Source organism: Bombina bombina, chromosome 2 (genome assembly GCF_027579735.1).
Source record: "Bombina bombina isolate aBomBom1 chromosome 2, aBomBom1.pri, whole genome shotgun sequence".
Taxonomy (NCBI): domain Eukaryota; kingdom Metazoa; phylum Chordata; class Amphibia; order Anura; family Bombinatoridae; genus Bombina; species Bombina bombina.
Window position 1 is genome coordinate 857,175,581 of NC_069500.1, and position 13,614 is coordinate 857,189,194.

Sequence of the window (13,614 nt, forward strand, 5' to 3'; positions counted from 1 at the left end):
GTTCTGAAACCAGAGATTGTGAACGGAATTGATCCAAATTTATTTGAAGAAAACGTGATCTGCCCCATACCAGCTGAGCTGGAATGAGGGCCGCACCTTCATGGGTACTTAGGAGCTGGCTTTGGGTTTCTATAAGGCTTGGATATATTCCAAACTGGAAATGGTTTCCAAAATGATACCGCTCCTGAGGATGAAGGATCAGGCTTTTGTTCCTTGTTGTGAGGAAAGGAACGAAAACTATTATTAGACCTAAATTTACCTTAGATTTTTTATCCTTTGGTAAAAAAGTTCCCTTCCCTCCAGTAACAGTTGAGATAATAGAATCCAACTGAGAACCGAATAATTTATTACCCTGGAAAGAAAGGGATAGCAAAGTATACTTAGAAGACATATCAGCATTCCAAGTTTTAAGCCATAAAGCTCTTCTAGCTAAAATAGCTAGAGATATATACCTGACATCAACTCTAATGATATCAAAGATGGTATCACAAATAAAATTATTAGCATGTTATAGAATAATAATAATGCTATAAAATTATGATCTGTTACTTGTTGCGCTAAAGCTTCTAACCAAAAAGTTGAAGCTGCAGCAACATCCGCTAAAAATATAGCAGGAGTAGAGACAGCCCCATTAACCTTAGGGATTTTGTCCCAAAAACTCTAATCTGTCAGATGGCACAGAATATAATTGCTTAAAACGTTTTAGAAGGAGTAAATGAATTACCCAAATTATTCCATTCCCTGGAAATTACTTCAGAAATAGCATCAGGGAGAGAAAACACTTCTGGAATAACTACAGGAGATTTAAAAACCTTATTTAAACGTTTAGATTTAGTATCAAGAGGACCAGAACCCTCTATTTCTAATGTAATTAATACTTCTTTAAGTAAAGAACGAATAAATTCCATCTTGAACAAATACGAAGATTTATCAGCATCAACCTCTGAGACAGAAACCTCTGAACCAGAAGAACCATTATCAGTATTAGAATGATGATGTTCATTTAAAAATTCATCTGAAAAAAGAGAAGTTTTAAAAGACTTTTATGTATACTAGAAGGAGAAATAACAGACATAGCCTTCTTAATGGATTTTAAAAATAAAATCTCTTATGTTATCAGGAACACTCTGAAAATTAGATGTTGACGGAACAGCAACAGGTAATGTAACAGTACTAAAGGAAATTTTATCTGCATTAACAAGTTTGTCATGACATGCAATACAAACAACAGCTGGAGAAACAGATACCAAAAGTTTATAGCAGATACACTTAGCTTGGTAGCTCCAGCACCGGGCAGCGATTTTCCTGAAGTATCTTCTGACTCAGTTGCAACGTGGAACATCTTGCAATATGTAATAGAAAAAACAACATATAAAGCAAAATTGATCAAATTCCTTAAATGACAGTTTCAGGAATGGGAAAAAAATGCCAGTGAACAAGCTTCTAGCAACCAGAAGCAATAAATAATGAGACTTAAATAATGTGGAGACAAAAATGACGCCCCTATTTTTTAGCGCCAAATAAGACGCCCACATTATTTGGCGCCTAAATGCTTTTGGCGCCAAAAATGACGCCACATCCGGAACGCCGACACTTTTGATGCAAAAAAACGTCAAAAAATGACGCAACTTCCGGCGACACGTACGACGCCGGAAAAATAAAAAAAAATTTGCGCCAAAAAAGTCCGCGCCAAGAATGACGCAATAAAATGAAGCATTTTCAGCCCCCGCGAGCCTAACAGCCCACAGGGAAAAAGTCAAATTTTTTTAAGGTAAGAAAAAATGATTGATTCAAATGCATTATCCCAAATATGAAACTGTCTGAAAATAAGGAATGTTGAACATCCTGAGTCAAGGCAAATAAATGTTTGAATACATATATTTAGAACTTTATAAAAAAGTGCCTAACCATAGCTTAGAGTGTCACAGAAAATAAGCTTACTTACTTACCCCAGGACACTCAGCTACATGTTGTAGAAAGCCAAACCAGTACTGAAACGAAAATCATCAGAGGTAATGGTATATATATAAGAGTATATTGTCAATCTGAAAAGGGAGGTAAGAGATGAATCTCTACGACCGATAACAGAGAACCTATGAAATAGACCCCGTAGAAGGAGATCATTGCATTCAAATAGGCAATACTCTCCTCACATCCCTCTGACATTCACTGCACGCTGAGAGGAAAACCGGGCTCCAAGCTGCTGAGAGCATATTAACGTAGAATCTAGCACAAACTTACTTCACCACCTCCATAGGAGGTAAAGTTTGTAAAACTGATTTGTGGGTGTGGTGAGGGGTGTATTTATAGGCATTTTAAGGTTTGGGAAACTTTGCCCCTCCTGGTAGGAATGTATATCCCATACGTCACTAGCTCATGGACTCTTGCTAATTACATGAAAGAAAATAATGCTATGAGAATTATGATCTGTTACTTGTTGCGCTAAAGCTTCTAACCAAAAAGTTGAAGCTGCAGCAACATCCGCTAAAAATATAGCAGGAGTAGAGACAGCCCCATTAACCTTAGGGATTTTGTCCCAAACTCTAATCTGTCAGATGGCACAGGATATAATTGCTTAAAACGTTTTAAAAGGAGTAAATGAATTACCCAAATTATTCCATTCCCTGGAAATTACTTCAGAAATAGCATCAGGGACAGGAAACACTTCTGGAATAACTACAGGAGATTTAAAAACCTTATTTAAACGTTTAGTTTTAGTATCAAGAGGACCAGAATCCTCTATTTCTAATGCAATTAATACTTCTTTAACCCCTTAACGACCAAGGACGTACGCCACACGTCCTCAAAAAAAAATGCAGTTAATGACCAAGGACGTGTGGCGTACGTCCTTGGTCTGGAAAGCAGCTGGAAGCGATCCTGCTCGGTTCCAGCTGCTTTCCGGTTATTGCAGTGATGCCTCGATATGGAGGCATCCTGCAATAACCCCCCTTGGCCATCCGATGCATAGAGAGCCACTCTGTGGCCCTCTCTGCACCGGACATCGATGGCCGGTATCGTTGGTGGGTGGGAGCCGACTTGGGAGGCGGGTGGGCGGCCATTGGTGAGATCTGGAAGGTGAAGGGGGCGGGATCGGGGGCGGAGCCTTCGGGGGCGCGCATGGGCGCGCACGCGTGCATGGGGGGTGGCGGGCGGGCGCGTGCACGGGGCGGGAGTGGGTGGGAACCGCTACACTACAGAAAAAAATGTAAAAGTAAAATGTCAAATAAAATGAAATACTTATTTTTTGAAAACGATCTAAGGGATCTGGAAGGGGTGGAGGGTTGGTATGGGGGGGGGAAGCTACACTACAGAAAAGGGACATTTTTTAATTAAAAAAAAAGCATATTATTCACTAAAATGGGTACTGGCAGACAGCTGCCAGTACCCAAGATGGCGCACATTAAGTCAGAGGGGGAGGGTTAGAGAGCTGTTTGGTGGGGGATCAGTGAGGTTGGGGGCTAAGGGGGATCCTACACAGAAGCATATGTAAATATGCAAAAAAAATGCACAAAAAAGCCCAACTTTTCCTTTTATTTTAGTACTGGCAGAGTTTCTGCCAGTACTTAAGATGGCGGGGACATTTGTGGGGTAGGGGAGGGAAGAGAGATGTTTGGGAGGGATCAGGGGGTCTGATGTTTCAGGTGGGAGGCTGATCTTTACACTAAAGCTAAAATTAACCCTGCAAGCTCCCTACAAGCTACCTAATTAACCCCTTCACTGCTAGCCATAATACACGTGTGATGCGCAGCGCCATTTAGCAGCATTCTAATTACCAAAAAGCAACGCCAAAGTCATATATGTCTGCTATTTCTGAACAAAGGGGATCCCAGAGAAGCATTTACAACCATTTGTGCCATAATTGCACAAGCTGTTTGTAAATTATTTCAGTGAGAAACCTAAAATTGTGAAAAATTTAACTTTTTTTTTAATTTGATCGCATTTGGCGGTGAAATGGTGGCATGAAATATACCAAAATGGGCCTAGATCAATACTTTGGGTTGTCTTCTAAAAAAAAATATATACATGTCAATGGATATTCAGGGATTCCTGAAAGATATCAGTGTCCCAATGTAACTAGCACTAATTTTGAAAAAAAAAATGGTTTGAAAATAGCAAAGTGCTACTTGTATTTATGGCCCTATAACTTACAAAAAAAGCAAAGAACATGTAAACATTTGGTATTTCTAAACTCAGGACAAAATTTAGAAACTATTTAGCATGGGTGTTTTTTGGTGGTTGTAGATATGTAACAGATTTTGGGGTTCAAAGTTAGAAAAAGTGTGTTTTTTTCCATTTTTCCTCATATTTTATAATTTTTTTTTATAGTAAATGATAAGATATGATGAAAATAATGGTATTTTTAGAAAGTCCATTTAATGGCGAGAAAAACGATATATAATGTGTGTGGGTACAGTAAATGAATAAGAGGAAAATTACAGCTAAACACAAACACTGCAGAAATGTAAAAATAGCCTTGGTCCCAAACGGACAGAAAATGGAAAAGTGCTGTGGTCACTAAGGGGTTAAATAAAGAACGAATAAATTCCATCATGAACAAATAAAAGATTTATCAGCATCAACCTCTGAACCAGAAGAACCATTATCAGTATCAGAATGATGATGTTCATTTAAAAATTCATCTGAAAAAAGAGAAGTTTTAACCCCTTAACGACCAAGGACGTACGCCACACGTCCTCAAAAAAAAGTCAGTTAATGACCGAGGACGTGTGGCGTACGTCCTTGGTCTGGAAAGCAGCTGGAAGCGATCCTGCTCGCTTCCAGCTGCTTTCCGGTTATTGCAGTGATGCCTCGATATGGAGGCATCCTGCAATAACCCCCCTTGGCCATCCGATGCAGAGAGAGCCACTCTGTGGCCCTCTCTGCACCGGACATCGATGGCCGGTATCGTTGGTGGGTGGGAGCTTACGTGGGAGGCGGGTGGCGGCCATCGGTGCGCTATGTGGAGTGGAGGGGGGCGGGATCGGGGGCGCGCACGGGAGCGCGCGCGTGCACGGGGGTGGTGGGCGGGTGCGTGCACGGGGCGGGAGCGGGTGGGAACCGCTACACTACAGAAAAAAAAAAGTTAAAAAGTTGAAAAAAACCCCCACTAAAATGCAATCTAAGGGTCCTGGAAGGGGTTGGGGGTTGGTCTCGGTGGGGGGGGGGAAAGCTACACTACAGAAAAGGGAATTAAAAAAAAAAAAAGGCACATTTTGTTACAAAACTGGGTACTGGCAGACAGCTGCCAGTACCCAAGATGGCGCCCATTATTTCAGAGGGGAAGGGTTAGAGAGCAGTTTGGTGGGGGATCAGTGAGGTTGGGGTCTAAGGGGGGATCCTACACATCAGCATATGTAAATATGCTTTTTTTTAAAAAAAAAAAAAGGGCCAAATACCTTTTATTTTAGTACTGGCAGAGTTTCTGCCAGTACTTAAGATGGCGGGGACAATTGTGGGGTGGGGGAGGGAAGAGAGATGTTTGGGAGGGATCAGGGGGTCTGATGTTTCAGGTGGGAGGCTGAGCTCTACACTAAAGCTAAAATTAACCCTGCAAGCTCCCTACAAGCTACATAATTAACCCCTTCACTGCTAGCCATAATACACGTGTGATGCGCAGCGGCATTTAGAGGCCTTCTAATTACCAAAAAGCAATGCCAAAGCCATATATGTCTGCTATTTCTGAACAAAGGGGATCCCAGAGAAGCATTTACAACCATTTGTGCCATAATTGCAGAAGGTGTTTGTAAATAATTTCAGTGAGAAACCTAAAATTGAGAAAAAATTAACGTTTCTTTTAATTTGATCGCATTTAGCGGTGAAATGGTGGCATGAAATATACCAAAATTGGCCTAGATCAATACTTGGGGTTGTCTACTACACTACACTAAAGCTAAAACTACCCCAAAAAGCTCCCTACATGCTCCCTAATTAACCCCTTCACTGCTGGGCATAATACACGTGTGGTGCGCAGTGGCATTTAGCGGCCTTCTAATTACCAAAAAGCAACACCAAAGTCATATATGTCTGCTATTTCTGAACAAAGGGGATCCCAGAGAAGAATTTACAACCATTTATGCCATAATTGCACAAGCTGTTTGTAAATAATTTAAGTTAGAAACCAAAAGTTTGTGAAAAAATTTGTGAAAAGTGAACAATTTTTTCTATTTGATTGCATTTGGCGGTGAAATGGTGGCATGAAATATACCAAAATGGGCCTAGATCAATACTTTGGGTTGTCTACTAAAAAAAAATATATACATGTCAATGGATATTCAGAGATTCGTGAAAGATATCAGTGCTCTAATGTAACTATCGCTAATTTTGAAAAGAAATGGTTTGGAAATAGCAAAGTGCTACTTGTATTTATGGCCCTATAGTTTACAAAAAAAGCAAAGAACATGTAAACATTGGGTATTTCTAAACTCAGGACAACATTTAGAAACTATTTAGCATGGGTGTTTTTTGGTGGTTGTAGATGTGTAACAGATTTTGGGGGTCAAAGTTAGAAAAAGTGTGTTTTTTTCCATTTTTTCCTCATATTTTATAATTTTTTTTATAGTAAATTATAAGATATGATGAAAATAATGGTATCTTTAGAAAGTCCATTTAATGGCGAGAAAAACGGTATATAATATGTGTGGGTACATTAAATGAGTAAGAGGAAAATTACAGCTAAACACAAACACCTCAAAAATGTAAAAATAGCCTTGGTCCCAAACGGACAGAAAATGGAAAAGTGATGTGGTCATTAAGGGGTTAAAAGACTTTTATGTATACTAGAAGGAGAAATAACAGACATAGCCTTCTTAATGGATTTAGAAACAAAATCTCTTATGTTATCAGGAACACTCTGAAAATTAGATGTTGACGGAACAGCAACAGGTAATGTAACAGTACTAAAGGAAATTTTATCTGCATTAACAAGTTTGTCATAACATTTAATACAAACAACAGCTGAAGGAACAGATACCAAAAGTGATACACTTAGCTTTGGTAGCTCCAGCACCGGGCAGCGATTTTCCTGAAGTATCTTCTGACTCAGTTGCAACGTGGAACATCTTGCGATATGTAATAGAAAAAACAACATATAAAGCAAAATTGATCAAATTCCTTAAATGACAGTTTCAGGAATGGGAAAAAAATGCCAGTGAACAAGCTTCTAGCAACCAGAAGCAATAAATAATGAGACTTAAATAATGTGGAGATAAAAGTGCCGCCCATATTTTTTTAGCGCCAAAAAAGACGCCAACATTATTTGGCACCTAAGCTTTTGGCGCCAAAAATGACGCCAAAAATGACGCCACATCCGGAACGCCGACACTTTTGACGCAAAAGAACGTCAAAAATGACGCAACTTCCGGCGACACGTATGACGCCGGAAACAGAAAAAATGTTTGCGCCAAAAAAGTCTGCGCCAAGAATGACGCAATAAAATGAAGCATTTTCAGCCCCCGCGAGCCTAACAGCCCACAGGGAAAAAGTCAAATTTTTTAAGGTAAGAAAAAATGATTGATTCAAATGCATTATCCCAAATATGAAACTGACTGTCTGAAAATAAGGAATGTTGAACATCCTGAGTCAAGGCAAATAAATGTTTGAATACATATATTTAGAAAGTGCCCAACCATAGCTTAGAGTGTCACAGAAAATAAGACTTACTTACCCCAGGACACTCATCTACATGTTTGTAGAAAGCCAAACCAGTACTGAAACTGGTATATATATATATATGAGTATATCGTCGATCTGAAAAGGGAGGTAAGAGATGAATCTCTACGACCGATAACAGAGAACCTATGAAATAGACCCCATAGAAGGAGATCATTGCATTCAAATAGGCAATACTCTCCTCACATCCCTCTGACATTCACTGCACGCTGAGAGGAAAACCGGGCTCCAACCTGCTGCGGAGCGCATATCAACGTAGAATCTAGCACAAACTTACTTCACCAAAGTTTGTAAAACTGATTTGTGGGTGTGGTGAGGGGTGTATTTATAGGCATTTTAAGGTTTGGGAAACTTTGCCCCTCCTGGTAGGAATGTACATCCCATACGTCACTAGCTCATGGACTCTTGCTAATTACATGAAAGAAAACATGCTGTGAATCAGAGAGGAGATGTGGAAAGGGGAGAGGGGGGTAAATGGAGATCCTTTTTTTGTCTTTGTCATTGTTTGGTTCTTAGCATTACAGATTAAAATTCCAGCAATGGCTATCTACGGGATATTCTATAATATTAGATTCAATATGAATCTGTAAGTATACTTAGATACAAGAGGTATGTCCTATTGAATATGTTGTGAAATATTTGATTTGGTTTTATATTGTATTCTGTATCTGATTTTGTTGGGTTTACTGACATTGACATACCCGCTTGTGTGTTTTCTTTTTTTTTTTCTTCCTATACACCATGTCTTTCCGTATTTAATTGTTTGAACATGCACTTTGTTGGTCAATAAAAAGAATATATATATATATATATATATATATATATATATATATATATATATATATATATATATATATATATATATATATATATATATATATATATATATAAAACCACTTACCAACCCCCCCCCCAAAAAAAAAATCTAACACTAAAAAAAACTAAACAACACATTTGTATGTGTTAGGTGTTACACCAGGGGGGTAAGTGTCAGGTCAGGCCGAAGCCACAGGCCCAGTGTACCACCTGAGGCATATGCAGATTATCTGATAAGGATCCCTTAGAATGACTCAGACCACGCAGCATTATGATCTAAAGCCAATTCTGTTTATTGAACAGTGCAAGCATTTCTTATAGTGTACACTAACAGCATATAGGGTTAATGGGATGACACGTTAGCACTGCGTCATCTTACACAGTTTTACACAGTAGAGCACAGTGTGATTCTGGGAATTCACCAGCTCATAACAATCATGTCATAGTCATAATAGGCTAACATCTGCCGAGACAGCAAGGTTTCTGAACCATCTTATTGACATTATCTTCTTCTGGGCGTATAGCCAGAGTAAATTGCTATGTGAGAATACTAAAGAGAAAAATATTCCTATGTTGTGATATACTTTTATAGGCTAATTGTCACTGCATATAGGTACAGCCCTTCCAATACCTTCCATCTATCTTCCAGCCTTCCCAAAACTACCGGTCTACCGGCACAGAGACTCAACCAGCCCCCCATCTACCCCTAAACAACGCTGCATCTTCTATCTCTCCACCTGCATTGCTAGCACCCCCCAATATGTCCAACAGTTCCTTCTCCACAGTAAAGCATGACATAGCAACAGCACAACTGTCTCTAGGTGGCCTCTGATCACTTTAAGAACAGTCTTTGTCCATTTAAGAGCGCTGCACCTTGACACTTTGCTATAATACAGTTCTCCAACAGTTCATTTGAAGTAGGGGTGCTTATCCACGGTTCTTCCGCAGGGAGATGCTGGAAATCTGATGGTTTGTTCATGGGGTAGACAAGGCAACCAGTGGATACCCATGGCAAGCAAACACTCGAGTCACAGGGAGTCTAGGAAGCAAACAGAAACAGTATAGGATGAGTACACACCGCAATACAATCACAATTATGTCCAAATAAAACGTCACTTTCATCCTATGTCATTTAAAATCAAACAAAACATTGTTGATATATAATACAAACTAAATACATTGATATTTCTCAGAGAATAATTTACAACTTATCTATATACTTTTAAATGATACTTCATGAACACTAAGCAAGTGAAAACCTGCCAGACTTAATCAAGGGCCTGAATGGTTATGCTAAAACTTATGCTAAGGCCTGCCCTGTAGCAAAAATGGAAAAAAAGAAAACAGTCAATGAAAATAAATGAATTTCTTTACAGTGTCACTTTGAACTTCTAAAAAAATAAAAGAACCTTGTGTTGCTTTATTCTGCATGGCTGCTATCTATAATGTTTATAATTCTCCAACCATGATCCTAATATTCAACAATCTCATCTGATATAAACACTACTAGTTTACTAATTATTGTATGCAACCTAAATTCTCTCACACTCCTGTATGAGGAATGCATACAAACAGAACATCATTTAAAACTACAAACTCTTTTAAAGGTAAACACATCTTTTATGGCAAGAATTACTCTCTTTGACAGACATCAGGAATGACCAAATTCACATTGCAGATACCATACTAATTAATAAAAGGGAAAAATACATTTGCTTTCATAAACTATAATTATGCTATTCCCTAAACAAATATTTCTCCGTATATTTAATATAAACTCCTAGCTGAGACGTGTCCTCCTTATGTTCTAGAGGGTGAAGGGTCTAAAATATTATGATATGTTGCAGCATTTTCCTTAAACATATTTTTATACTCAATGGGTCATTCAATAGGGTACAATACTGCGAAGTTCACAGTTACATTTATCTAAAGGGTTACTATGTTAAGCACATAAACTACAATGTGCACTAATACCAATGAAGCACATGATTTCTTATACCAAATATGATCAATAAAAATAAAACAAATACAAGAGAATACAAAACAAGCAATATAAGGAATGGAGTTAAAACAATACTCCCCTAATATAATTGGTTGACCCTGTAACAGCATAACAGGTCCTCCATATCGAGCGGCAAGGCACAGTCCAGAGAAGGATAGTCTTTATGTCCTGAAGACACACATCAGAGGAAACAGTCATGGATTACCCAGAGTCCAGTTCTGGGGCTGGTACCAGCATGCAAAGAAAAGAATGGATCCAAAGAAAGTTCAGCACCTTTTACTGAAGTATGGTGGTTAAAACAATCTTGACAAAAAGTCTTTCATCTTCATCGTTTCTTTCTTCAAAAGATTAAAGATTGAAAGCAAGTAAACCTTTAAAGAGAGCACTTATGGAATTTTGCCTGTACAGATTTTACCTAAATATGGAAATTCAGAAATAATTCAGTTAGTGTCTTTTAATCTTTGAATCCTGCAAATACAAATATAGTGTTAAGAACCAAATAGAAAAATAAAACATTTCAGGCATCTGAAATATGAGAGCAAAATACAACACAAAAAGACAATAAAGAGATCTAATCCACCAGGGAGGGGAAAAAAAGAGTGGGGTTTGGGTATACAGGCTACGACCGGGGTGGCCATCAAGGTAGATGATGTCCGTGGCCAGATTCCCAATGAAGGAAAGTTCTAGACAATCCTAGGGACGTAGTGCATCCTGCATAGGGGTAAGACAAGGAAATTTAGGGCACAGCTGGTGGTTAGGCAATAACATTGTAAGAGGAGATTCAAAACGTTTTAGGTTCACCTCCTAAAAACAATCACCCCCATCACATAAAGATACTCATCAATACTCAATACTTCCCCCTTGTTTGCGTGAAACATCTCATGTGACACGCAAACACAAGATAACAAGAAACTAAACGACAAATCATGCACTCCACTCATGCAGAGACAATTCCAATAGCAAGCAAAATCAAATACACTTCACTATTCAATATGCTGTCCATACACCACGCTTCCACACGCAGTCATAAAAGAGAAAAACTAAAAAATTGTTCTTGTCCTTCACAAAACAAAACATTAGCTGCCGACACAAATTTCAAACAACCACAATTAACCTAAAATTCAACACGTATTCTGACATTCACTGGAATGCAACACTCTCAGAACATGACAAACAATTAAAAACATCCACTATGTACAAAACTTTGATATCACACAAAGAAAGCAATCACAGCAGATGCCCAAGAAACTTCAGTTGCAGATTGTACAAATAAAATTGTGCTTAACGATCAGATAACCAGTTCTCCTGCCGCATGCACCATGCAAATCCACTGTTAAAGGGACATTCTAGTATAAATGAAAATTTCATTATTCAGATAGGACTTAATTTTAACCCACTTTCCTAGATAAAACCAAACATAGGTAGGCTCATATGCTAATTTTTAAGCCTTTGAGGGCTGCCTCTTATCACAGGCTGTATAAATCTCATTACAACACCAAGAGACAAAATACACGTAAGCCATATAAATAAAACTAAAACTGTGTGCTGGAAGAAGGCTCCCAGACACACGGCATGTCAAAACTATAATCAGATAAATTAACAAGTTATGTAAATGCAGTAGAATCAGATAAATTGTGCATCATTTGTTTGCCGTCCCCTTATTGCATTAATATAGGGGTGTTTATTGTAGACACATCATAGACCACGGCTTAGCTGTTAAGCAACAATCCAACTTATTGCAATTATAGTTGTAGATTAGTTAGTAACCAACTACCTATATATATATATCTTAAAGTGTCACTGAAATCACTTCATTAAATAATATCTCATATTTATTGAACGCAGTGGGGGTTATTTTAAATAAAGAGTTCTGTAATATTTTTGACAGCAGACGGGCACAGAAATAAAATGATCAGTTTTACGCTATATTCTGTGACAGAATGTAATATAAATACTGGTTTCTTTGTAGTGAGCAATTTATATTTATAATTTTTTATAACATAGAACACCAGTACTACCGCTTTAAATGTAGAGTACAAATCTTTCTCTCTGCAACAAAGCAAAACACGAGAGAGAACTTTTTTTTTTTTTTTTTTAAAGAAAAGCAAAACATGCACAGTGTTATCATTCCTCTCAAAGATAGTAAGGCAAGCTCAAAGTTTCATTTTTACTTAAAGGAAAAACACAGTTTACTGCTTAAAAATATAAAATTCACACTAAAACTTGATAAATGCTAATTAGTTTAACCACAACAAAATTATTAGATTCAACGTTGTGTATAATTTGATATTCACCATTCTGCAGTTGTCCAGCCAAATATAACAACCGCATATAACACAAAAAACATAATTTATGTAAGTACTTACCTGATAAATTCATTTCTTTCATATTAGCAAGAGTCCATGAGCTAGTGACGTATGGGATATACATTCCTACCAGGAGGGGCAAAGTTTTCCAAACCTCAAAATGCCTATAAATACACCCCTCACCACACCCACAAATCAGTTTAACGAATAGCCAAGAAGTGGGGTGATAAGAAAAAAGTGCGAAAGCATAAAAAATAAGGAATTGGAATAATTGTGCTTTATACAAAAAAATTATAACCACCTCAAAAAGGGTGGGCCTCATGGACTCTTATAATAATATAAAAGAAATGAATTTATCAGGTAAGTTCTTACATAAATTATGTTTTCTTTCATGTAATTAGCAAGAGTCCATGAGCTAGTGACGTATGGGATAATGAATACCCAAGATGTGGATCTTTCCACGCAAGAGTCACTAGAGAGGGAGGGATAAAATAAAGACAGCCAATTCTGCTGAAAAATAATCCACACCCCAAAACAAAGTTTAAATCTTATAATGAAAAAAACTGAAATTATAAGCAGAATAATCAAACTGAAACAGCTGCCTGAAGTACTTTTCTACCAAAGACTGCTTAAGAAGAATTAAACACATCAAAATGGTAGAATTTAGTAAAAGTATGCAAAGAAGACCAAGTTGCTGCTTTGCAAATCTGATCAACCGAAGCTTCATTCCTAAATGCCCAGGAAGTAGAGACTGACCTAGTCGAATGAGCTGTAATCCTTTGAGGCGGAGTTCTACCCGACTCAACATAAGCATGATGAATC